General features: G+C 58.0%; 1 pseudogene; it reads left to right on the top strand.

Moving 5' to 3' along the window:
* Positions 1–7,373: 7,373 nt before the first annotated feature.
* LOC115916989 lies at positions 7,374–11,042 on the top strand (annotated as a pseudogene).
* The last annotated feature ends 4,083 nt before the right edge of the window (positions 11,043–15,125 follow it).

The following is a 15,125-nucleotide window of genomic DNA, read 5'->3' as shown; positions in this document are numbered from 1 at the left end:
AGTGCCAGTGGTGCCAGCTTGGGTCTGGGGAGGCATCCTGAGTATCGGATTTTCAGGAGCCAGATCGGCCACTCTTGGCCACAGGCCCCGAAAACATAAACTCCGCCCTTTTCCCTCTCAAACCAAAAGTCACCCAGCCCTGGTTCTTTATGGCAGAATTGTAGGGACTCCGTTGGCACTATCAAACCAGCCTGAGTAGGCACTGGTGCCAGCTTGTCTGGGGAGGCATCCCTGCGTGACGCCCGGATTTTCAGGAGCCAGTCGGCCAGAGGCCCCAAATAAAACTGCGGCACTTTCCTTCTGAAACAAAAACTCACCAGCCCACGTTATTTATGGCAGAATGTAGGACTCCGTTGGCACTATCAAACCAGCCCAATTGGCACTGTTGCCCAGCTTGGGTCTGGGAGGCATCCTTATGTATCGCGGATTTTCAGGAGCCAGCCGCCTCCAGGCCTGAGGCCCCCAAACATATTCCACGGGCCTTTCCGTCTGAAACAAAAAGTCCGCCAGCCCCTTGCCTGATGGCAGATTGTAGGACTCCGTTGGTATCATCAAACCAGCCCGAGTTGGCACTGGGTGCCAGCTTGGGTCTGGGAGGCATCCTACTATCGGCGGATTTTTGAAAAGTGACCGCTTTACTCCGGACACAGGGGCAGCAAACATATACACCCCAAGCTGTTTCCCCTGGGAACAAAAGTCACCAACCCTCGATTTTATGGCAGATTTTTAGGACTCCGTTGGCACCATCAAACCAGCCCGAGTTGGCACTGGTGCCAGCCAGGTCTGGAACGCATCCTGGAACGCATTTTCATAGACAGTTGGCCACTCAGGGCCACTGAAACCTCACCAGCCCGTTTCCTGGGATTGGTTTCTGATGGCAGATTGTAGGACTCCGAGCCAGTTGGCACTGGTGCCAGCTCTGGAGGCCCTAGAGGCCCCCTCAAACATATGGCCCCAAACATATTCACGGGCGCTTTCCTCTGGAACAAAGTCACCAGCCCTGGTTCCTGATGGCGGATTGTAGGACTCCGTTGGCACTATCAAACCAGCCCCGAGTTGGCACTGGTGCCAGCTTGGGTCTGGGAGGCATCTATTATACCGCGGGATTTTCAGGGAGCCAGTCGGACCAGAGGCCCCAAAACACAAACTCCGCCCTTTCCCGTGCGGAAACAAAAACTCACCAGCCCCCCTTTCCTGATGGCGGATTTTAGGACACCGTTGGTGACTATCAAACCAGCCCGAATTGGCACTGGTGCCAGCTTGGGTCTGGGAGGCATCCTGCCTATCGCGATTTTCAGGGAGTCAGCCGCCTACTCCGGCTACAGGGCAGCAAATATACACGGGCCATTTCGGGGAAACAAAAAGTCACCAGCCCTGGTTCTTTTATGGCAGATTGTAGGGGACGTTGGCACTGGCAGCTCCAGCCTCGAGCTGGCACTGCTGCCAGCTTGATCTGGGAGGCATCCTGGGCGCATGGCGGATTTTCAGGAGGCAGCCCGCCACTATGGACCTATATTTTAAAACATATTCCACGGGCCTTTCCCTCTGAAACAAAAAGTCACCAGCCCCCCTTCCCCTGGTGGCAGACTGCAGGACCCGTTGGCACTAACAAACCAGCCCTGAGTTACCACTGGTGCCAGCTTGGGTCTGGGGAGGCATCCTGCCTATCGGGATTTTCCGGGAGGCACGGCCACTCTGGGGCCGGAGGCCCCCAATCATATACACTGGCCGTTTCTCTGGGAAACAAACCTCAAAATACCCAGCTCCTGATGTGAGATTGTAGGAAACCGTTGGCATCTATCAAACCAGCCCGAGTTGGCACTGGTGCCAACGGGTCTGGGAGGCATCCTGCCTATCGCGGATTTTCAGGAGGAGCCAGCCGGCCACTCTGGCCACAGGCCCCCGAAACATATATACCGGCCGTTTCCCTGGGAAACAAAAAAGTCACAGAGACCCCTTTCCCCTGATGGTGGATTGTAGGACTCCGTTGGCACTAACAAACCAGCCAGAGTTGGCACTGGTGCCAGCTTGGGTCTTGGAGGCATCCTGGCGTGTGATTTTCAGGAGCCACCGCCACTCTGGAGCCACAGGTCCCCAAACCATATTCCCGGGCCTTTCCTCTGAAACAGAAGTCAAGCCCCAGTTCCTGATGGCAGATTGAGGACTCCGTGGGCTCTGTGCTCACAACCCGCACCACACATCGCCAATGGAGTGGCAACCGGTGACCAAACGTTTCGCTTGTCCCCTGCCCTGCCATGCAGTGATGCAGAGGTGTTGTTCTCATCTGCCCCTCGATCAGCCCCATCCTTCCGGACTGGGACCGGAGTGGTACTGAGATCCACCCCCCAGCTCAGCCACTGAGCGGTAGTGAGGGGCTACGGGATCCGCTACTCCAAGGGGAAAAATGACCAAACACCCCCTTTGGGCTGTGCACTGGGGCAGACCCTGGGACCCACCGTCCCTGCCACTGGGGCGCACAAGGGGCAGCAGAGATGATACCAAGGAGGGACCCCAAACCCCCAAAATCCTGATTTGAAGGCAGGATCTTGGCTACACCAGCATTCAGCTGACGAGCAACCTGCTCCACGGAAAGGGAGGCTGAAGCTCTTCCCTTGTCCCAGCCTCCCGCAGGGACAGCCCTGGACAAGCCCGAAAAACTCTGGGGTGGGAGCCATGCTGCGTAGGGACGGCCTAAGGTGCCAGAATCCTCTGGGGGCGGGTGCAGCTCTGACGGCGGTCCGGGTCATCGCCGCCTCGGCAGCATCCTGACTGGAACCGGTCGGCGGGAGGCGGGTGGCTGGGGTCTGGTTCAGCCGCAGAAGGTGGCGGAGCCGCTCGAAGGGTCGGAGGGGGCGCGGTCGCCTTTCTCAGGTGCAACTTCCTAATTCGGCATATGGGCAAAAAGCGCGGACCGCTGGAGATTGTGGGGTCGGCGGGAGCCCGCCTTCCACCGGACGGAAGCAGTCAGCGTCTGCAAACGCTAAGCCGCCCGAGACAGAGTGGAGGAGGCGGCAATATGAGAGCTCGCCCCGCTGGGACAGAGCAGCCGCCACTGCCGCCACCAAGCAACGCCAGCCACGGGGCGGAAATATATGGCCGTGCCGCTGCCGCGCTAAGCCGCCGCTGGGGTCAGGGGCACCTGCCTCGCCGGCATGGAGTCCATGGGACCGGCTTGAGTGGAGCCGGCAGCGCTGGCTGCCTCTGAGAGAGCTATGGGAGGGAGAAGGTGGCCCATCTACATGCTCAAGACGGAGGAAAAACCTGAAGCTCCGGGTTAAACTGCCCCCGCTGGGACGGGGGTTGGGAAGCAGCCGTTTGTCCCCTCCGAAGGGTCGTCCCCGTGAGTCGGGGACCACCCCTCGCCTGCCATCCAGGAAAAGCGCAGCTGCTCCTCGCTTCAAAACCGAACAAAGCCATGAAGACGGATAAACGCTAGGAACACGGAAGTCCAATTCAAACAGCTTGGCAGACAAATCATGCATTCCCATACATACGAATCCAATGCATATAGAACATAGTAAAAATCTAAAGAATCTTCACCGAAAAAGTCATATAAATTTTGTCAACAGGAGAATTCCATCCTCTACCTATTTTTGCCAGAGGGAAATTTTGTCTCCTCTGACGAGAGATATGGACCTCTGTTTCAGTGTGGTGGCCCGCTGGTCCACTTTTCCAGCCACCACCATCGCAGGGCAGCATCTTCAGGAAGGAAAACCCACAGTACCCTCTTCTCTGAGAGAATCAGCACTCTGGCCAGCTCCTGTTCGAGGCTGTAAGGCTCTCTGGGCATCTTCCTGGAGGCTTCAAAAGGTCCTTTTTGTGGTCAGCCTTGCTGTGAACTCTGTCCAAATCTGGATCTTCGGTTCTTCAGCTCCTGGCTAAATCCACTTCTGTGGTCACCTCTGGGGTCTCACCAAGTGATAAATGTCCTCAGAAACACACGAGGGGTCACCACCACGCCAGTTGGCCACAAGGTTTTCGGGTGAAGGAAGAGACGAGATGGGCTCCATGATCAGAAGGTTTACTTATTGCTATGATATATACATTCATTATAACTATATTCAAAAGAAAAAAGAAAAGGAGAGTTTCCAGAAGCTGCTAACTACCCAAGAATAGAAAGTAAAGAAGATCATCAGCCTGCTCGACTGTAACCGAGAAGCTCGTTCCGATTGGCCATTATTTCCAAACACTCAATCTGGGCCAATCCAGTAACTGACCTGCTGCATTCCACAGAAGCAGATAACCTATTGTTTATGTCTGTTGCTGAACTTCAGTTTCAGCAGGAAAATCCTAAGAGAGGATTTTTCATAAAAGAAATGTTCAGAGAAGCTTGGGTTCGGGAACCATCCTGAAAATCACCAGTTCTCAGGGAGCCAGCCGGGCCACCCTTTCCGGCTACAGGACCCCCGACACAAACAACAAAGGACCTTTCCTCCAAAGAAACTCACCTGCCCTGGTTCTTGATGGCAGATTGCAGAGCAACTTGGCACTGTCAGCAGCATCGAGGCCACTGGTGCCAGCTTGTCCCGAAATCTCACCAAATTTCAGGAGCCAGCCGGCCACTCCCAGCCACAGGACCCGAAACACCAACACCTGCTCTTGTCCCTTGCAAAACTAAACCCACCTGCCCTTCTGGTTCTTGGATTGCAGATTGTGAGTCCCTTGGCACTGTCAGCAGCTCAAGGCCACTGGTGCCCGCTTGGGTCTGGGGAACCATCCTGAAAATCACCGAATTTCAGTAGCCAGCCAGCCATTCCGGGCTACAGGACTTCGACACAAACAAAGGCCCTATTCTCCGAAAGAAAACTCACCTGCCCTGGTTCTTATGCAGATTGCAGAGCAACTTGGTACTTCAAACAGCCCAAGGTGCCACTGGCTCTAGTTTGCTCCGCAAACCATCCTGAAAAATCACCAATTTCAGGAGCCAGCCGCTGTCCTGGCCACAGGACCCAGACATGTAGCGCCCTTTTCCCTGGCAGAAAACTCACTGCTCCTGGAGGGCCAGCCATGCCATCGTGCGGCAGCTCTTCTGGCAGCAGGTTCTCCAGGTTGGTCTCCGCCCGAGAAGGCGGCTCTGGCGGCCGGCGCCGCGTCGCCGGCAAAAGGTTCTCATGCCGCCCGCGTGTCGGTTCTCGAGGCCGGGCCGCAGAGGCGGCCCGTGCCCACGGGGTCGGCGTGGCCCGCTGGCCTAAGGGGAGGCGGGGCCGTGTCCCGCCAAGGCCGCCTTCTTCCCGCTGGCAGAGTCGCCGGGGCTTCACGCATTCTCAGCAATATCTAGCGCCGCCCGGCCCCGGGTGCCGGGGCAGCTGGGCAGGAGCCTCGCGCCACCGCTGTTCGCCTCTCCCCAGAGTGGCATCTGATCCGGCTGGTGCTTGGCCAAGCACCTCATGAAAGGCTGCGCTGAGGAGATCCCGCCACCCTTGGGTGCAGGGCAGCAGTTTTTGACGCCTTGCCGGAGCCCCCTGCAGCCTGCAAATCCCAGGCGTACTGAGACCGAGAAATAAAACAAAACAAACCACAGGCTGTCAAGTCTGGTCCTTGTCAGCAACTTCAGCTGTTAGAAACCTCTTGGGGAAACAAGGAAATCAGAGGGCTCCCAGCCTGTGCCATGCCTTTCCAGGATGGTCCTTTTGTGTCTTCACAGGCTGTAGTAGTGTGGGGAGAGGGCATGACCCAGCCGAGAAATGCAACAGTGACACAACAGCTGCCCTTTGAAAGTGACAGGTGCTTCTGGTGTGTCTCCCCGCGACACACACTGCTCCTCGTGTGCATTCCAAGGTTTGTGTAAGGGACAGAGATGTTCCTCTCCAAAGCTCCCCCAGAAGAACCAGAAGCAGCAGAACGTCATTTCACACCTTGAGCCCACCCAATCCCCTTCCTCTTTCTGTCCCTCCCGGCTGCAGCAGGCCACGCACACCAGGCTCAGGGCTTCATGCCAGAGCTTGCTTCCTCCTCAGGGCTCTCCTCCCATAAAGGGAGGAGCTCCAGCGCAGGACTCTGCAGCCAGCCCCCAGAGCCAGGCTGCCGCCTGAGCCCCACGCAATGGGCCAAGCCGGGACTGGGGACTTTGGCCACAGCCACCACAAATCAATGGAGGCTGAAACCCTCTGACAGAGGAAAAGGGCGCCAGCAAAGCCTCAGCTCGGAGCAGGGAAGAGAGAGAGGCAGATTTCAGGCTGCTCGGGAACTGCTTAAAGCAGGTCCCCAGGAAAATGGTTTTTGAAGCTACTGGGCTCCATCAGTGCTGGTGACTTGGAAACATCACCTCCGGGGCACTGAGCAGGTGATGCCCAAATGTCGGAAGCCAAGCAGGCGGGCACAAGGCTGTCGCCCGGACGAGGCATCTCCTCTGGGAAGAGGATGGAAAAGGAAGCTGTGTGCCCTGTGGCATCCAGGTCACGAGGAAAGAGATACACAGATGCTTCTAGCCACTGCAGAAAGAAGTTTGGTGTGCTGTCAGCGAGGGGAGATAAAGCTGACCCAGAAATGCAGGCACGATAAAAGAGTGGTTTTTAAATACGGTAATGGAAAAGAAACCCCATTGTAGAAATAACATTGAAATAACATTTTTCCCCTCCAGGATACGGATGGTCCCCTCCCAGACAAGGACAGAACCGCGACAAGGTGTTTAAGGTGCATTAGATTTGCCTCTGTCTTCGGCGCATCATCCCTCCCTTGCCAGTGGAAAGCATTGCGCTGGTGCACCAAGGACACTGCAAAGTCCTTGAAGAGGGGCAAGCCCTGCTCGGCGAAACCAGAGCACCCCTGTTTGGGGCACAGCATTCCTTCCCATCAAACCCAAGCGTGCCGGCTGGGAAGAAAGACACCAAATCCCGGTCCAAGCTAGAGCAGTGGGGCGCCAATGAGTGCTCACTTGGCAAATCCCCGATTTATTTAGAGCAGAGGCGCAGCAGAAGTCAACGAGGCTGCTAACAAAAACTCTTCCTGCCCTCCCACAGCCACTTCAGGAGGCTCCCCAGAGGCGCTTGGGAACTTCCAACTCCCTTTGTTCTCTGGAGGCTCTATCTTCTCAAAAGGCACACAGTAGTAGGGTGGCCCGGCGGGAGCAAACATCCGGGAGCCGGGGTGGCGCTGCTGGCACCAAGCGGCTCTTCCAGGGCGCCCCTGGCTCCAGGGAACGCTGCCTTGCCACAGGCTGGGCTCCGTTCTCCCTGGCAGCAGCTTTCTCTGGGAGCCCCTGTGGCTCCCAGGTCCCCAGGCCTGGCGCTGCCGCCGCCACCACGTGCCCCCGCCAGGCCCCTGGGCAGGCCCTGCAGCTCGCGGCGCCCGCGCGGCAGTGGCCCTCGAGCTGCAGCAGCTGATGCGCCAGCTCTGGGATGCCAAGGGGACACGCGGCGCCCCTTCTACTCGGGATGTGGCAGGCGCTGTGGAAACAGCTGGAGGAGCTGGTGGCCGAGGCCGCCTGCCCTGCTGTGGCCCGTCCAGCTCCTCCCAAAGCCTCCATCCTCCAGAGGCTGCTCCCAGCAAGATTCTCCATCGCTGGGAGAGCCCCCAAGGCCTGCAAGGATGGCACAGCAGGGGAGAGCCATCCATGCAGGAGCCTCAGGCTGTCAGAGACCCTGCATCCTGCCAGGAGCCTCTGCTATCTCCTGACAGCCTCCATCCGCAGAGGCTCAGTGAGACCTGTCAGCCTGCAGAAGGTGCAGAGCCCGTGGACAGGTCTCCCAGCTCCCTTGGACTCACGGACTTCAACACCGCTGGCGCACCCCTGACCCCTGACGGGCGGGGAAAGCCCAGAAGTCCAAACGGGAGCCCAGCCCGATCCAGGGGAGCCTTCTCGGGAGAAGCTGGCCGAGCAGCAAGCGTCCTGGAGCCAGCAGCGGGCATCCCACAGCTGCCAGGACGCCGTGCCGCTGTGCCAGCTGGCGACAGCCCGAGCCTGGTGGTGGGAGACGAGCCTGGAGACACCAAGGAGGCTCCTCCATCCCCAGGAAGCTGTGCCAAGGCAGCCCCTCGATTGCCACGAAGGGCTCTCCAGTAGCAGGTGAGATCTCCTGAGGAGCTGTCTGAGGCTCCCCCGGGGCTCTTAGGGGCGCTGCCAGGCCAGGCCAGGGCCCCTGGGAGCAGCCTCCAGCCGCTGGCTCTTTCCAGTGCCTCTGATGGCACGGGCTTCAGAAAGCCCTGCTTGGTTTGCAGCTGCTCCTGGCACCCCCCCCTGGGCTTAGAAGCCTCGGGCTGCAGCCCCGGCCGTCGCCAAGAGCAGAGTCCAGCCCACGAGGCCGGGGACAGCGACGGTGCCGCTGCGTGCGGCGCTGCCGCTGGGCTCCTGCAGCCGCCTGGCGCGCTGCTGCCGGGCCCGCTCTGCCGCTCGCCAGCCCGTCGGCTGCGGGGCAGTGGCGCTGCCCGGCGAGCAGGGAGCAGGTGAGAGCGCGCTGCTCAAGGGCCCGGCCCGCTGCACTGGCGGGCACTGGGGGGTTCCTGGGCGCGGGGCTGATGGCTCGCTCGCCTTTTGCAGGGCAAAAGAGGGAGCTGCAGGAGCTGTACCAGCTGGGCCCGCAGCTGGGCAGCGGTGGCTTCGGCACCGTTTTCGGCATCCGCCTGTCCGACGGGAGCCCGGTGAGTGGCCGCGACGGCCGGGAGTGGGACGGGGGCAGCGGTGGGGAGGGGCAGGGCCGGAGCTCAGCCCTCCTCTCTCCATGGCTTGCAGGTGGCCATCAAACGCGCGTGGCCGGAGAGCATCCTGCAGTGGGTCGAAGCTGGTGAGTGAGCGGGCCGGGCGGGACAGAGCGGGCGGGGCGGGCAGGGAGGATCCCGGGCGCCGACTGGCAGCGGCAGGCGGGGGGATGGCGGGGGCAGCGGGCGTGGCCTCAGCGTCGCGAGCCGCAGCAGCATCGCGGCCCGGCCGTACAAACAGCGGCGGGGCGGCGGGGCGGGCAGGGGCACCGCCCAAGCATCCCCGGGCGGGAGGAAGCCCAAGCACCAGGGAGGCTGGGCGCAGGGGCCCGGGGCATCCCAGGCAGGGTGCAGCAGCAGCAGCCCCAGGGCAGCAGCATCAGGTTTGCCGGAGGCACTGATTTTCTCCTCCTCACAGCCCGACGGCACCCGCGTGCCCATGGAGATCGTGGCTGATGGAGAAGGTGCGCTCTGGCTGCTACAACATCATCCAGCTCCTCGACTGGTTCGAGCTGCCTGACAGCTTCGTGCTGGTGATGGAGCGGCCGGAGGCATGGCAGGATCTCCTGCAGTTCCTGCAGGAGCATGGGTTGCTGAGCGAGGCGGCGGGCGGCGCGCTGGCTTTTCGTCCCAGGTGCTGGAGGCTGTGGCGGCACTGCACGCCTGCGGCGCCCTGCACCGGGACATCAAGCCGGGAGAACCTCCTCGTGGACCCGGAGAGCGGGCGACCTGAAGCTCATCGACTTCGATTTGCGGCACCTTCCTCCAGGAGCGGGCCTACACGCGGTTTGCTGGTGAGCCCACGGCCCGGGCCCTGCTCCCAGTGCCAGGCACTGCAGGGCCCCCACTCCCTCCCGGGCTGCGGGCTGCGGCCTTCAGCCGGCTGCCCCTGGCCGGGCCAGACGCCCGTGCCCGGAGCCGGCTGCCGGCCCTGCCCACAGAGGGGGGCGGCAGCCGCTCCGGCCTCCCGCTGGGCAGGCCCGCAGGGGCTCGGGCCGCTTCGCTGGGCTTCTCTGCCGCGCAGAATGGTTCCTTGGCTTCGCCAGATGGCTGGGGACGCTGGGGGTGGCCTCGGGGAAGCTGTGGCCACGGGTGCAGCCCCCCGCCTCAGCCAGGAGCCTGGCGCTGGGCTCTGCAAGGCAGCAGCCAGCACCTGGACAGCGCCGCCCGTGTCCCCCAGGAATGCACGCCCTACAGCCCGCCCGAGTGGATCTGGCTTGGTTGCTACCACGCCATGCGGCCACCGCCTGGTCCCTGGGCGTGCTGCTCTCACGCCATGGTGTGCGGGAGCCTCCCATTCGAGGGACGACCATGCCATCGTGCTGGGGCAGCTCTTCTTCTGGCAGCAGGTCTCTCCAGGTTGGTCTCCGCCCCGAGAAGGCGGCTCTGGCAGCCGGCGGCGCGCGCCCGGCGCTGCCTCATCACGCCTCCGCGCGGCGTCGATCTGCCCGAGGCCGGCCGCAGGAGGCGGCCCGTGCCCACGGGGGTCGGTGTGGCCTGCGCGGGCGAAGGCGGCCGTGTCCCGCCGCGCCGCGCTCTTCCCGCGGGGCAGAGTCGCCGGGGGCCGGGCGCAGCCCCGAAGCACACGCGAAGCGCGCGCCCGGGCCCCGCAAGGGCCGGGGCAGCTGGGCAGGAGCCTTCTGCCGCTGACCGCCGCTGTCTGCCTTCTCTCCCCAGAGTGCCAGCATCTGATCCGCTGGTGCTTGGCCAAGCACCCCGCGGAAAGGCTGCAGCTGGAGGAGATCCCGCCACCCTTGGGTGCAGGGCAGGCGTTTTTGACGCCTTTGCCGGAGCCCCTGCAGCACCCACTTACCGAATCCCACACAGGACTGAGGACCCGAGAAATAAAACAAAACAAATCCATTGCGGCGTGTCAAGTCTGGTCCTTGTCAGCAACTTCAGCTAAAGAAACCTCTTGGGAAACAAGGAAATCAGAGGGCTCCCTTCAGCCTTTGCCAAGCTTTCCATGCCTTTCCTCCAGGATGGTCCTTTTGTGCCTTCAAGCACAGGCTGTAGTAGTGCGGGGAGGAGGGGCTTGACCGAGCCAAGAAATGCAACAGTGAAACAACAGCTGCCCTTTGAAAGTGACAGAGGCTTCTTGGTGTGTCTCCTCAAGTGACACACGGCTCCCTGTGTGCATTCCAAGGGCTTGTGTGGGTAAGGGACAGAGATGCCTCCTGTCCAAAGCTCTGAGAAGAACCAGAAGCAGCAGAACGTCATTTTCACCTTGAGCCCCGACGAACTCTTCCTCTTTCTTTCCCTCCCGTCGGCAGCAGGCCAATGCACACCAGGCCTCAGGGCTCATGCCAGAGCTTGCTTCCTCCCCAGGAAGCCTCCTCCCAGCAAGGGAGGAGCCCCCACAGCGCAGGACTCTGCAGCTCAGCCCCCTAGAGCCAGGCCGCCTCTGAGCCCCACGTGCCCTGGGCCAAGCGGGGACTGGGGACCCTCTTGGCCACAGCCACCACAAATCAATGGAGGCTGAAACCTCTGACAAGAGGAAAAGGGCGCCAGCAAAGCCTCAGCTCGGAGCAGGAAGAGAGCAGATTTCAGGCTGCTCAGGGAAATGCTAAGCAAGGTCCCCAGGAAAATGGTTTTTAATGTAACAAGTAAAAAATGACCTTATGTCTATACCACATACACACTGGGTTCTCCAGGAAGCGAGTTCCCCCAAAGAACCCCAAACTCAACTGAACTCCCGTTTTTATAACGACCCTTGGGTCCAAGATTGGTGGTTTTGGATACATATGGAGAAGAATTAGGCTTCCATGTGTGAGCCTTCCCTCTTGCTGTTCTCTTTGGATCCTGACTGTGTGAAACTGAAAGCTTAGGATGGTACCCAGGGCTGAGAAGAAAGTGCCCATAGCAGATGTGTGCTCGTGGTTTAATGGGTGCAGTTCAAACTGTATGCAGCAAGCATCTTTCTCAGCTGGCATTTTTGTGAGCTCTGTTTTTGCTCGATGTCTTCAAGTCTGTTAGCAGACTCGGGGCGAAAAGCTTTGTTAAGGCAAAGGAGTTTGTTTTATCCATTGCATATGGTGTAAAAAGATCCTCTCTGATCTTCCATTTAGAAGGGGAAGATCAGAGAAATCTTTTTTTCTGCACAGTAGATTTGGGAGCTGAGATGTTTGCAACTGGGCTCTGCACTCGTTGTGTTTCCGAGCTGGGCTGGCTATGTTTCCCTCATTTGAGAGCAGACAGTGCCATCATGTGTTTTTTTTTTTCAAGCGCTGACAGTGCCCAGGAAAAAGGCAAGCGCTTCCCTGGCCCTGACCCATTCGTGTTGGGGCTGTGCAGGGAAGAGCTCCGCCGTGGATCCTGGCTCTTGGAGACTGACTGAATGGGCTCCTGCATGTAGCAGAGAAGGAAGGGGAATCATTTCATTGTTGGCTGAGCAGTTTATAAGCTGCAAAAAAAGACAGTTGCAGCATGGCCTCTTCCTTTTAGAAGGTTGTCTGTGTGATCAGCTGCTCAACATGTAACTTGCACACACTGAAGTGCATCCACCTCCCTGGAGATATGCACTTTCTCTCAAGCTCTATGTATCATCCTGCCCTCTCAGTCTCACAGATCCCAAACACCTTCAAAACATCCAGCAGCCAATTGCAAAAAAAAAAAAAAAAAAAAAGTCCTACAACAGTGAGAAGCCAGTGCTGGCTTGCATAGTCCCTTTGCAGTTTGTAAAGCAAGACAAAACACACTAGTGATTCACACTTTCTTCCTCAACTATATATATCAGCACATTTTCTCAAAGTTGCAGAGTCCATCATTAGAGCAAAACATTTCCAGCTGCAGTTCAGACACTGAGAGATATGCCAGGAGAGAAAGCATTTGTTGCCTTGCCTGCTTCCCTATGAAACCTGGTATGCACAGCTCAATCACTTTCACATAACCTTCTGTGTTGCTGAGTCCAGGCAGCAAGAGATCCCACAGACGTGCAAGAACAGAAGAGGTTTTTAAGGTACCCCCTTGTTTTAGCTGCATTTGAGTTGATCACAATGCACTGCGGCTCTGTATCTTCTTTTCCAGCTAGATCTGCCATCCATTTTTTCACTCTCAACATCTTCATTGCAAACATCCAGCAGCTGCACCTATACAGAAAGGCTAGAGAAGTAAAAGCCAGTGCAGAGTTGCACCTTCCCCTTGCCTTTCATAAGGCACATCAACCTCACTTGAGCCCTCTCTCCATGCCTTTTCTGCTCCATCTATCCTTGATTTGTTTGGATCTCTAACCTGTCACCTTCTTTCTACTGCAATGTGGATACTTTTGCCCAATAAGGTCTGAATACATGTACATGTATATGTCTCTGTTATAATAGCTAAACTCTCAGCTTATTCTATTAAAATCACATTACTACATTACTACACTATAAAACTCTTCCTCATCTTATTGTCGACGGTTGGTCACAAGATTTTCGGGGTGAAGGAAGAGACGAGATGGGCTCCATGATCAGAAGGCTTGATTTATTATGTTATGATATATACATCTATTATACTATACTAAAAAGAAAAGAAAAGGAGAGTTTCCAGAAGCTGCTAACTACCTAAGAATAGAAAGTAAAGAATGATCAACAAACCTTGCTCTCTCAGACTGTGTCCGAGAGAGCTCAGTTCTGGATTGGCCATTATTTCCAAACACTCAATCTGGGCCAATCCAGAACTGACCTGTTGCATTCCACAGAAGCCGATAACCTATTGTTTACCTTTTGTTTCTGGGGCCTCAGCTTCCCAGAAGGAAAAAAAATCCTAAAGAAAGGATTTTTGTGAAAAGGATGTCTGTGACATGTCACCCTTTAAATTTAATTAAAATTAAAAGAAAAATGTTTGTAATTTTCTCTGCTGAGCCATGCAGAGGAAAAACAAACACCCTGACAGGTTATCTGTTGCCAATGAAACTCAATCAAGTGCTTCTGTGGGATGAACAGGGAATTTCTTCACCTATAAAACATAAAATTCTATGATATCACTAAAACAATCTTACAATATATGAAAATGCAAAAACAATGCAAAACAAACTCCAAGTCCCAACAACTGAGTTTCAGGAAAAAGTCCATGGACCTGAAATGTTCTTCTTTTCCATCTCTGAAAGTCTCTTTTGGTCCTGAAACAGACTTGCTGCAGAGAATCCATCAATAGTTATCAAACAGTTCTAAACAATTTTTTTAAAAATTTCTGAAATGACTTAGACACAGCCCTTTATTGAACAACATGGGCTGAAGCTAGGTTTTGGCCCTTCAATGCTTTTTGAGCTGCTGCTGCAGGTATTTCAACCCTTTTTTATTAATTTTTTTTTTTTTTTTTGAAACAACAGCAAGCAGCAGAGGGGGGGCCTGGGAGAGACCCTGGGGGGCCAGGCCCCTCAGGCAAGCTCTGCATTAACACAGGCCACCACCCAGCTGCTAGTACAGTGGCAGTGACCAACCGCCTCTGCTCCCCAACACCACCGACACATGCCAGCAGTGAGGGAATAGAAGCACCCCCGAGAGTCTCCGCCTCGGGTTTAGGAACATTTGTTCCCCAAAGCAAGCGAGCCATGAAGGCTTTCTGCGTCTACAATGCAGATGCAGAAGGTGCTCTTCCCATCATTGTCTTGACAACACCCCCCTTGGGCTGCAAACCAAAGGCAGACCCCTTGGGACCCACTGTCCCCTCACCACTGGGGCGCACGAGGGGTGTCAGAAATGACAAGCTCCAAGGAAGGACCCCAAACCCCCCAAAAACGCTAATTTTGAAGGCAGGGATCTTGGCTACACCAGCATTCAGCTGATGAGCAACACCTGCTCCACGGAAAGGGAGGCTGAAGCCCTCTTCCCTTGTCCCAGCTCCTCCCACAGCGACAGCCCCCGACAGCCCGAAAAACTCGGGGTGGGAGCCACGCTGGGTGCAGGGGACGGGGCCTCCGAAGGTGCCAGAACCTCTGGGGCGGGCAGCTCTGAAGGCGGTCCCGCGGGCCCATTGCCGCACTCGGCATCATCCTGGACTTGAACCGGGTCGGCGGGAGGCGGCGGGGCTGTCTCCTGAACTGCGATCTCCGGCATCGGCGCTGTGGGCAAAGGCGGGGCCGCCGGAGGCTCTGGAGCCGGAGGGAGCCCGTCCTCCACCGGGACGGAAGCAGCCGCGTCTGCAAAACGGGCGGCCGCCCGGGAGACAGAGGGGGAGGCGGCAGGGCCGGCCCGGGAGGGGCCGGGGGGATCAGCGGGGGCGGTGAGTCGCTCTTCTCAGGTGGAACCTCCGACCTCGGCGCTGCGGGCAAAAGCGGGGCCGCTGGAGGCTCTGGGGCGGCGGGAGCCCGTGCCCCCGCCAGGACGGAAGCAGCCGCCCGGCGTCTCCGCCGCCACCACCAGCAACGCCGGGCCGCGGGGCGGCTCCGCCGCGGCAGAGCCATGGCCGCACTGCTGCCGTGCCGCCGCCGCTAGGGGCCACACGGGTGGCACCTGCCCCAGCGGCGCCGGCTGGGGCGGAGTGTACGGGACCGGCTGGAGCAGGGCCGGCAG

This window comes from Camarhynchus parvulus, unplaced genomic scaffold (genome assembly GCF_901933205.1).
Source record: "Camarhynchus parvulus unplaced genomic scaffold, STF_HiC, whole genome shotgun sequence".
In the NCBI taxonomy this organism is placed as follows: Eukaryota; Metazoa; Chordata; class Aves; order Passeriformes; family Thraupidae; genus Camarhynchus; species Camarhynchus parvulus.
Note: the sequence above shows the minus strand (reverse complement) of the source record. Positions and strands in the feature narration are given on the sequence as shown.